Below are 8,522 nucleotides of genomic sequence, written 5' to 3' on the forward strand. Positions count from 1 at the left end.
GAAAACCAAACAGTTTGATTTGTGGCTTAGAGCCCAAGTGGGGAAATACACGTTTCCCTCCAACTGAAGTATTAAAATCCAAATGAAGGATGAGACATCTTGCAACGATCTCAGGTGTACTTAGACTTCCTGCACAGCCAGGGCAATTCTAGGCATTTGCCTGTAGGTTCAGTCCTGTTGGGTTGCAAGGGGCTTCCTTCCCAGGCGTTTAGGATGGCAGCCTCCGCCTCTGAGAGCAGCGCCTCCTTCTGCCTCCCCATCCTCTTTGTCTCTTGCAGGGCGTGGAATGATGTTGGCAATGAGTACACAGCCGTCTCTTCCTGAAGGAATGGAACCGGACCAGGTAGGCGTAGCAATGTCACGTGCACTGGGGAGAAGCACTCATTGCATTTCCTAGAAGGGCTATTCCTAATGATCTTTGTATGCTGATTGTAAGTGATTAGTAAAGATGAAATTAGTTGTATGTGTGTGGTGAGATAACTGTGAGGAATGGAATGCATCCATGGAAAGAAGGCTGCCACAAATGAGTTGGTTATTGACTGGAAGCAGAAAGCTGCTTAGCTTAGCAGGGATACCTTCATCTCAGTGTTCTTGGTGTCAGTGTCAAATCTGGCTCCATTGAGAGAAATAGGAATCGCGGTATGACCATCTCTAAAACTTTGGATGAGGTCATCCACGTGGGACTTATAAAAGGCGAAGGTTCGATCCGATTGCTGAAAGGGGTCCTGGGAGAATGAGAAGCAATCTCGGTTACCCAAACTCTGCAAACCATGCTTGCCAGAGAAGTTACTACGAGATCTTCATGCTGACTGCTCTGTTGGTTGAGACGAACAGAACTTTAATTTTGCTAAGGGATGTGCTAGCCATGGTTTCTGTTGTGCTGAGTAATGTGTTTTGCTTGTTTTATCGTTTCAAAGTTTTGTTATTCTCTATTTAAGGAATACATGTATATTTTGCGGTACCGCTTTGTTATTTAGCCTGAAAGGTGTTTCAGGGACCCCAACCCTTATCCATTAATCCTTGAAGTCCAGAACACTCATCTGGGATTCATACGTCCGTTGCGAAGTGGGGTCTGCCCATACAGTCGCAGTTTTCTCTCTTGGTGAAGTGAGTCACAGACACACTTGTTCAAGGAGGATGGAGCAGGAAGGAGGAAGGATCACTGCGGAGAAGGCAGGGAGCAGCCCGTGTGCCTCCATCCCCTGCTCACCTCCCAGGGCCTGAATACGCCTCTTTCCCACTGGTTTTTCTCTGGCAAAACTAGGAGCCGACAGGGAGCCCGGCTGCATGGGACAGAAGGCCCATCTAGTCCGACATCCTGTTTCTCGCAGTGGCCCAATAGTTGCCTGTTTGTAAAGCCCACAAGCAGGACGGAGGGCCAGAGCTATTTCTCTGGCTGTTGATACCCCCAGAACTGGTTTTCACAGCAAGCAAGTTTCATTCTTGCACTTCAATGCCCAGCCAGCTCACTTCATGTCATCCTTGAGAAGGAAACGTTTTGTCTTTCCCTCCAGGGTCTGGTGACTTTCGAGGAGGTTGCTGTGCAGTTCTCGGAGGAGGAGTGGGCACTGCTGGATCCAGTCCAGAGAGCCCTGCACAGGCAGGTCATGGAGGAGAACTGGGGGATCGTGGCCTCTCTCGGTAAGGCTCCCTGTTTGCCTGCTAAATGATATCATGGGATTCCAAATGCAATCATGATGACAATATTACCATTTTGGGCACCTGCCCTCTAGGAGAGTTTTGAGGCCGCCTTTTAGGACACAGCCCTCAGAAAGCAGCGTTCAAAGAGAAAAGAAATACATTCAATTATATTAAATTGTGGAATGATTTAATGCTACTTTAAGAGAGCAGCTTCAAACATACCACAATGTCACCGTGACGTACCCAGATGGCAGGCCTTTGCTGTAGCAGGACCCACCCCGTGGGAAACCCTCCCTCGCAGAGTTTGCGAGGCAGAAAAGGTGACATCCTTTAAACGCGTCCTAAAAACACACCCTTTCACCCTGGCTTTCCCTGGGCATGGAGTAAATTAATCATGCCTCTCATTTTGCTGCTCCTTTAATTGCTTTTACTGTAGTTGTTTTAGCATTGTTTTCTTTAATACTGTCTTTTAATATTGAGATTTTGTTAGATTCAGTGGTATCTAAATGCCCCAATTAAATAAAAGAATTAATAAATAAATGTCTCTTATTAGTTCTTCTTTTAATCAAAGTCATTGATTGAAGGTGCTCCATTATTTTAAGTTCTATTGCTATCCCAGATTTTTAACAATTTCTTCTCTTTATTCCAGAAAATGACTGGCAGGAAAGGAAGAATAAGAGGGAACCATGTGGGATGTCACCGAAAAGAGACAAACATAACAACAGCAAACATCAGAGAAGTAAAACAAAGTTAAATAGCAATGGAAGGAACAATTCCTTTGCTTCTCAGGGTGATGGTTACCATGATAGCACAATCCAGGAAGAAATACATCAAAGACAGGGAATGAAAAGTTTCCATGTGCAGAGGAAAACTTTCAAGTCTGAATCAAACTTTAAAGTTCATTGTGAAATTCACACCTTGAAGAAACCGTGTCCATGTTTGGTGTGTAGAAAGAGCCTCAGTGAGAAGGGGACTCTGATTTCTCATCAAAGAACTCACACAGCGGAGAAACCATATCATTGTTTGGAATGTAGAAAGAGCTTCAGTCAGAAGAAATATCTCACTCAGCATCAAAGAATTCACACAGGAGAGAAACCATATCAATGTTTGGAGTGCGAAAACAGCTTCAGTCAGAAGGCACATCTCAATTCTCATCAAAGAACTCACACAGGGGAGAAGCCATACCATTGTTTGGAGTGTGGAAAGAGGTTCAGTGAGAAGAAAATACTTATTTCTCATCAAAGAATTCACACAGGGGAGAAACCATATCATTGTTTGGAATGCAGAAAGAGCTTCAGTCAGAAGAAATATCTCACTCAACATCAAAGGACTCACACAGGAGAGAAACTATATCAATGTTTGGAGTGTGGAAAGAGGTTCAGTCAGAACAAATATCTCACTCAGCATCAAAGGACTCACACAGGCGAGAAACCATATCAATGTTTGGAGTGTGGAAAGAGGTTTATTTATCAGACATATCTTACTTCTCATCAAAGGATTCACACAGGAGAGAAACCATTTAAATGTTTGGAGTGTAAAAACAGCTTCAGTCAGAAGGCACATCTCAATTCTCATCAAAGAACTCACACAGGGGAGAAGCCATACCATTGCTTGGAGTGTGGAAAGAGGTTCAGTGAGAAGAAAACACTTCTTTCTCATCAAAGAATTCACACAGGGGAGAAACCATATAAGTGTTTGGAATGTGGAAAGAGGTTCAGTTGGAAGGCCCATCTCAAATCTCATCAAATGACACACACAAGGGGGAAACCATACCATTGTTTGGCGTGTGGAAAGAGCTTCAGTGCGAAGAGTAATCTTACTTCTCATCAAAGAACTCACACAGGGGAGAAACCATACAATTGTTTGGAGTGTGAAAAGAGCTTCAGTCAGAAGGCGCATCTAGATTCTCATCAAATCACTCACACAGGGGAGAAACCATACCATTGTTTTGAGTGTGGAAAGAGTTTCAGTGCGAAAATAACACTTACTTCTCATCAAAGAACTCATACAGGGGAGAAACCATATAAATGTTTGAAGTGTGAAAAGAGCTTCAGTCAGAAGGCACATCTCGATTCTCATCAAATCACTCACACAGGTGAGAAACCATATACATGTTTGGAATGTGGAAAGAGCTTCAGTAAGAAATCAAATTTCAATTGTCATCAAAGAATTCACACAGGGGAGAAACCATATAAATGTCTGGAGTGCCAAAAGAGCTTTAGTCAGAAGGCACTTCTCAATTCTCATCAAATCACTCACACAGGGGAGAAACCCTATCAATGTTTGGAGTGTGGAAAGAGCTTCAGTCAGAAATCACATTTCAATTGTCATCAAAGAATTCACACAGGGGAGAAACCCTATCATTGTTTGGAGTGTGGAAAGAGCTTCATTCAGAAGAAATATCTCACTCAGCATCAAAGGACTCACACAGTGGAGAAACCCTATCATTGTTTGGAGTGTGGAAAGAGCTTCAGTCAGAAGAAATATCTCACTTGGCATCAAAGGACTCACACAGACGAGAAACCGTATCATTGTTTGGAGTGTGGAAAGAGCTTCAGTCAGAAGAATTATCTCACTCAGCATCAAAGGACACATACAAAGGGAGAAATCATACAATTGTTTGGTGTGTGGAAAGCGGTACAGTAAGAAGAGAACTCTTACTTCTCTTACTTCTCATCAAAGAACTCACACAGGTGAGAATCCATATCATTGCTTGGAGTGTGGAAAGAGCTCCAATCATAAGGGGACCTTCACTTCTCATCAAACAACTCATACAGGGTTTGTATAGAAAATGCTTTATTTCTAGGTACAGGTCTTAAATCACCACCTTTCATTAAAAAAAGCAATTAAAAAGGGCATACAACAACACACAAGTATTATTTCTATATTAAAAGTCTAGAATTACAGAAAGGAATCCTTGATACTAAGGAAATCTCCACTGATACCTATTTGTGGACCCTCGATTTTCACCTAAAAGGTTTTAAAAGACAATCAACTTGATAGATTAATACATTATTATAAAAATTTATTAATACCCATATCTCTGACTGCCTGGAGGACATCATTGAGGAATAACAACATTACATGGTTAGCGTGGTATCAACTATCCACATGTCTTAGAAAGCGGTACATCATGCAGCAAGGCACCAGAAACCTGACAGATTTTGAAGGAATAACCGTTAACTCAGCAGAAAAAGATAAAGGGCAAATCACTATATAGATTACTACTTAAACTGGATTTAGGATCACAGGAAGTACTACGAACTCGCTGGGAATCTGACTGGGCTATTAGAATAGATTAAGAATACTTCACAAAAATATGGGGGGAAATTCTTTTAAAGCCACATCAGCTAAATGTACAGAAATATTGCTTAAAATATTACCAAAATGATACTTCATGCCATCTAGAATAGCAAAAATAGACAAGTCCTACTCACCATTGTGCTGGAGAGGATGTTGGGTCCGGTGAGACTGTGAATGTATGCTAAGATTTTGCATGGGGATTTTTGAAGAGATATCCATCGTAATGGAAACGAGAGTTATAAAAATACCGGCATTTGCATTACTTAATAAGCTTGACAGCCAAAACAAACTGTGTTACACAAAAAGCAAATTGAGTATCTATTAATAGCAGCACATATGCTGATAGCTAAATGCTGGAAGGAGGCAAAAGGATGAAATAGAAGGAGGTGGTACAGTAATAGTGTGGGAAATAGCGCTCCCAGAGAAACTTTCACAAGGGTATTAAGAGGACAAAAGAAAAAAGACAGTTTTGCTACAGAATGGTCGTGTTTTATTACACACATAAACAAAACACCAGCATCAGCACAGGTATAAACTGCCTTTAATAGTTTATGGTTACAATAGCCTCTCTGGAAAAAATAACAATAAAAATAAATAGTCGTGATTGGGGACCTAGCCAACCAATTAATGTTAAATAATTTGTACTGTGTGTTTACAGAAAGCATATGTAATCTCTTATTCCTTGCATGTATAGTTTCTGTGTTATGTTAATATTTAAGTTTTCATATTTGCATATAAAAAAACTTTTTTCAAAAAGAACACACAGGGGAGAAATGCCATCCTTGTTTGGCGTGTAGAAAGGGTTGTGTGCATCAGGCTAAATTAGACAAACAATAATAATATAATCAATTGCTGATGCACCGGCACTCGACATAAAAGTATATTCTCCTGCCCGGTCATCCTCTGCCCCCCATTCAATAATGCAAGAGCCATTCTGTTCATCATTTTCATGAGCGATCAGCCTGCAAAATTGCAGCTCTTATCCTTCAAATGCTTATCAGGGAGAGGATGGGTAGCTGTTCATGGAAGTGAGCGTAGGGGGTGTCATCATCCTTTCCAATTCATGCATTGAGGTTGATGGCCAAAATACAATCCATCTTTTTATAGCCTGCGTGCTTTACATCCCTTCATAAGGACATAAACATTTGGTTATGGAGAATTGGTCAAAAGTGGAAAGCAATAACAAATTGTGGGCTACACAATAGCCGAACTGCCAATTCTGGGACGTGGAGCTCCAAATTCATTTAAGTAGTGCATCTAACCGTTATAGTGCATCTAACCATGGTAGGGAAGTTTTGCTTGCACAGTATCTGTCTAGTTGCATATCCCAAAATTCAGGAAAGCTTTTACCCTGGCAAGATACAATGTCTTATGAGATCGAAGGTTTAGAAGCATCTATATTAGGCAGTGGTTGGGTAGAGCAGAAACAGCAGTACACATTTTGCTGCATTGTACTTTCTAGGAGGACTCGCGCCACTTAGTTATAACTCCTACTTTACAACAGTTCTTGTGGGGAATGGATGAACAACATCTAGCACATCGACTTTCAGATAATTACCCCAAGGTAATGACAAAAATGATGAGTTTTTGTGTATTGGCAATTAATCAACAAATTGAGACTACTTGGTATTACAGTAATCACTTAATTTTAGTTCTAGGCTCCTGAATGAGTCACAAATTTTATGTATTGTATTTTATTCATTGCCTGTATTGTGTTTTTATATATTCTATATTTTATTGAGTTTCTACACTGCTTTTGTACTGACTGTTTGACTTGCCTATGAACATACTAAAATCAATCAATCAATCAACCAACCAATTTCTTATTAAAAAGACACATCTGTGAGAAATCATATAAATGCTTGGAATTTGGAAAGAACTTCAATGAGAAGGCAATTCTTACTTCTCATCAAAGAGTCCACACAGGAGAGAAAGTGGAAAACTGCTTGGAATGTGGGTGGAAATTAATCTGATCTTCTCATCTAATACTTCACATGTGGGAGAAACCGTAGAAGTACTTGGGGCTACAGAATGAGATTTATTTACAATCAAGCCCTATTTCTCATTAGACTACCAAATTAAGCGATGGAATATATAAAGGAATGTTAAGACAACAAAGAAAGCTACATAAACAACATTTTCTGTGATATTATTGCAGAGTGAAAAATAATGATCAGAATATGAGAAATAATGATACTGACTGGGGAATTTTTAGACAATTTGGCCCCATCTTAAACACCTGTTAAATGATATTTTAGGCGTTGCCAGACATGTGGGGGAAAACCAGGGTGATACTATTTCATATAAGCAAGCGCAGGATCCACTGCCCGTGGGAGCATCTCACCCAATTTCGTTCCTTAGCCAGGATTTAAACATCTTGACGGCAAGAATGCCCCACTGTTTGAACTCATTTATTGGGGAATCTGTTGGATATGGATTCACAAGCCCTCCCTGTGGCCCAGGCTCCCCTCGGCCTGTAGGTTTACCAGCCCCTTTCTGCACGGATGGGATTTGCGCTGGTTCATGATGCCTCAATATAGGAGAGCATCTCTCGCTAGCCGAGTTCCCCGAGAGGCGTCACCGGGAGAGATGTGGGGGGACCCTGGGAGGCGTCAGCAAAGTAACATTTAAGACGGATCCCCTGTCTCATTAGCTGCCTCTTGCTGGCCTCCAGGGGGTTAAAGAAACGAGCTCGATTCCTAGAGAGGAAGGGGATGTGGGGCAGGGGAGGAGGGGCCGGTGTCTTGGAGCTGCGCTCCTTCGTGCCGCCTCCTTCTTCCTCCGGAGGGAAAAGGCCTCGGAGCTTCCTCCGGGCGCTGCATCGGGGCCTCCTGAGTGGGATCAGGTGAGAGCCCTCCTGGCCTTGGGCTGAAGGCGGGTCCCTGGGTTGCAGGGGAGGAAGAGGAGGGGGAGACCTGGGAAGGGGGAAGATGCCCGAATTCAGCCCCCAAAGGGTCAGAGGAGGATCTGAGTTCGCAATAGGAAGGGGGCTGGACGCTCCCCCCACCCCACCCCATAGGGAGGAGACCAGCCAGGCTGAGCCTCTCGGGAGCCCCCGCAGTCTCCGCCCCCTCCTCCCTCCGCCGCTGCTGGGTCCATGGATCAGAACTGCTTCCTCGATCAGGCCTCCCTGCAGGGACGACGGTCCTTCTTCCCCCGTTCATCGGGCCCCTGTTTCCCCCCACACACACACCCTCCCCTTTGGCCCATGGGGGTCCCCGGGTGCAATCCTGCCTGGGGCTGAGACGCTGCCCTCGTTCTCTGCTGGACTGGCCAGACTGACAGCAGCCAGCAAAGGCGGGTGGAGGGAGACCAAGTGACCCCCCAAGACCCCTCCCCCAAAAGGCAAGTGATTTGGAGACCCCTGAAAGGGCAGCAAGTTTTGTAGTAATTTAAATAACTAACTGACATTTTACTCGTGGTGTGTGTGTTGTGACAGTTTTTCTAAGGGCAGCCAGAGATTTTGGGACACCCCTGAGAGGCAGGCCTGCAGAGAGAGGAGAAGAGGAGAAGGCCGATAATAACTGAATCAATAAATGGAGAAGTAAAAGAGAACAAAAAGAAGGGTTACACATTCT

At 43.1% G+C, this 8,522-nt stretch overlaps 1 protein-coding gene across 1 annotated transcript in view; it reads left to right on the forward strand.

The window, feature by feature from the left end:
- LOC134395616 (zinc finger protein 197-like) overlaps positions 1-8,522 on the forward strand; it is a 148,595-nt gene that overhangs the window by 91,350 nt on the left and 48,723 nt on the right. The gene's annotated exons all lie outside the window — the stretch shown is intronic.

This window comes from Elgaria multicarinata, chromosome 3 (assembly GCF_023053635.1).
Source record: "Elgaria multicarinata webbii isolate HBS135686 ecotype San Diego chromosome 3, rElgMul1.1.pri, whole genome shotgun sequence".
Classification (NCBI taxonomy): Eukaryota; Metazoa; Chordata; class Lepidosauria; order Squamata; family Anguidae; genus Elgaria; species Elgaria multicarinata.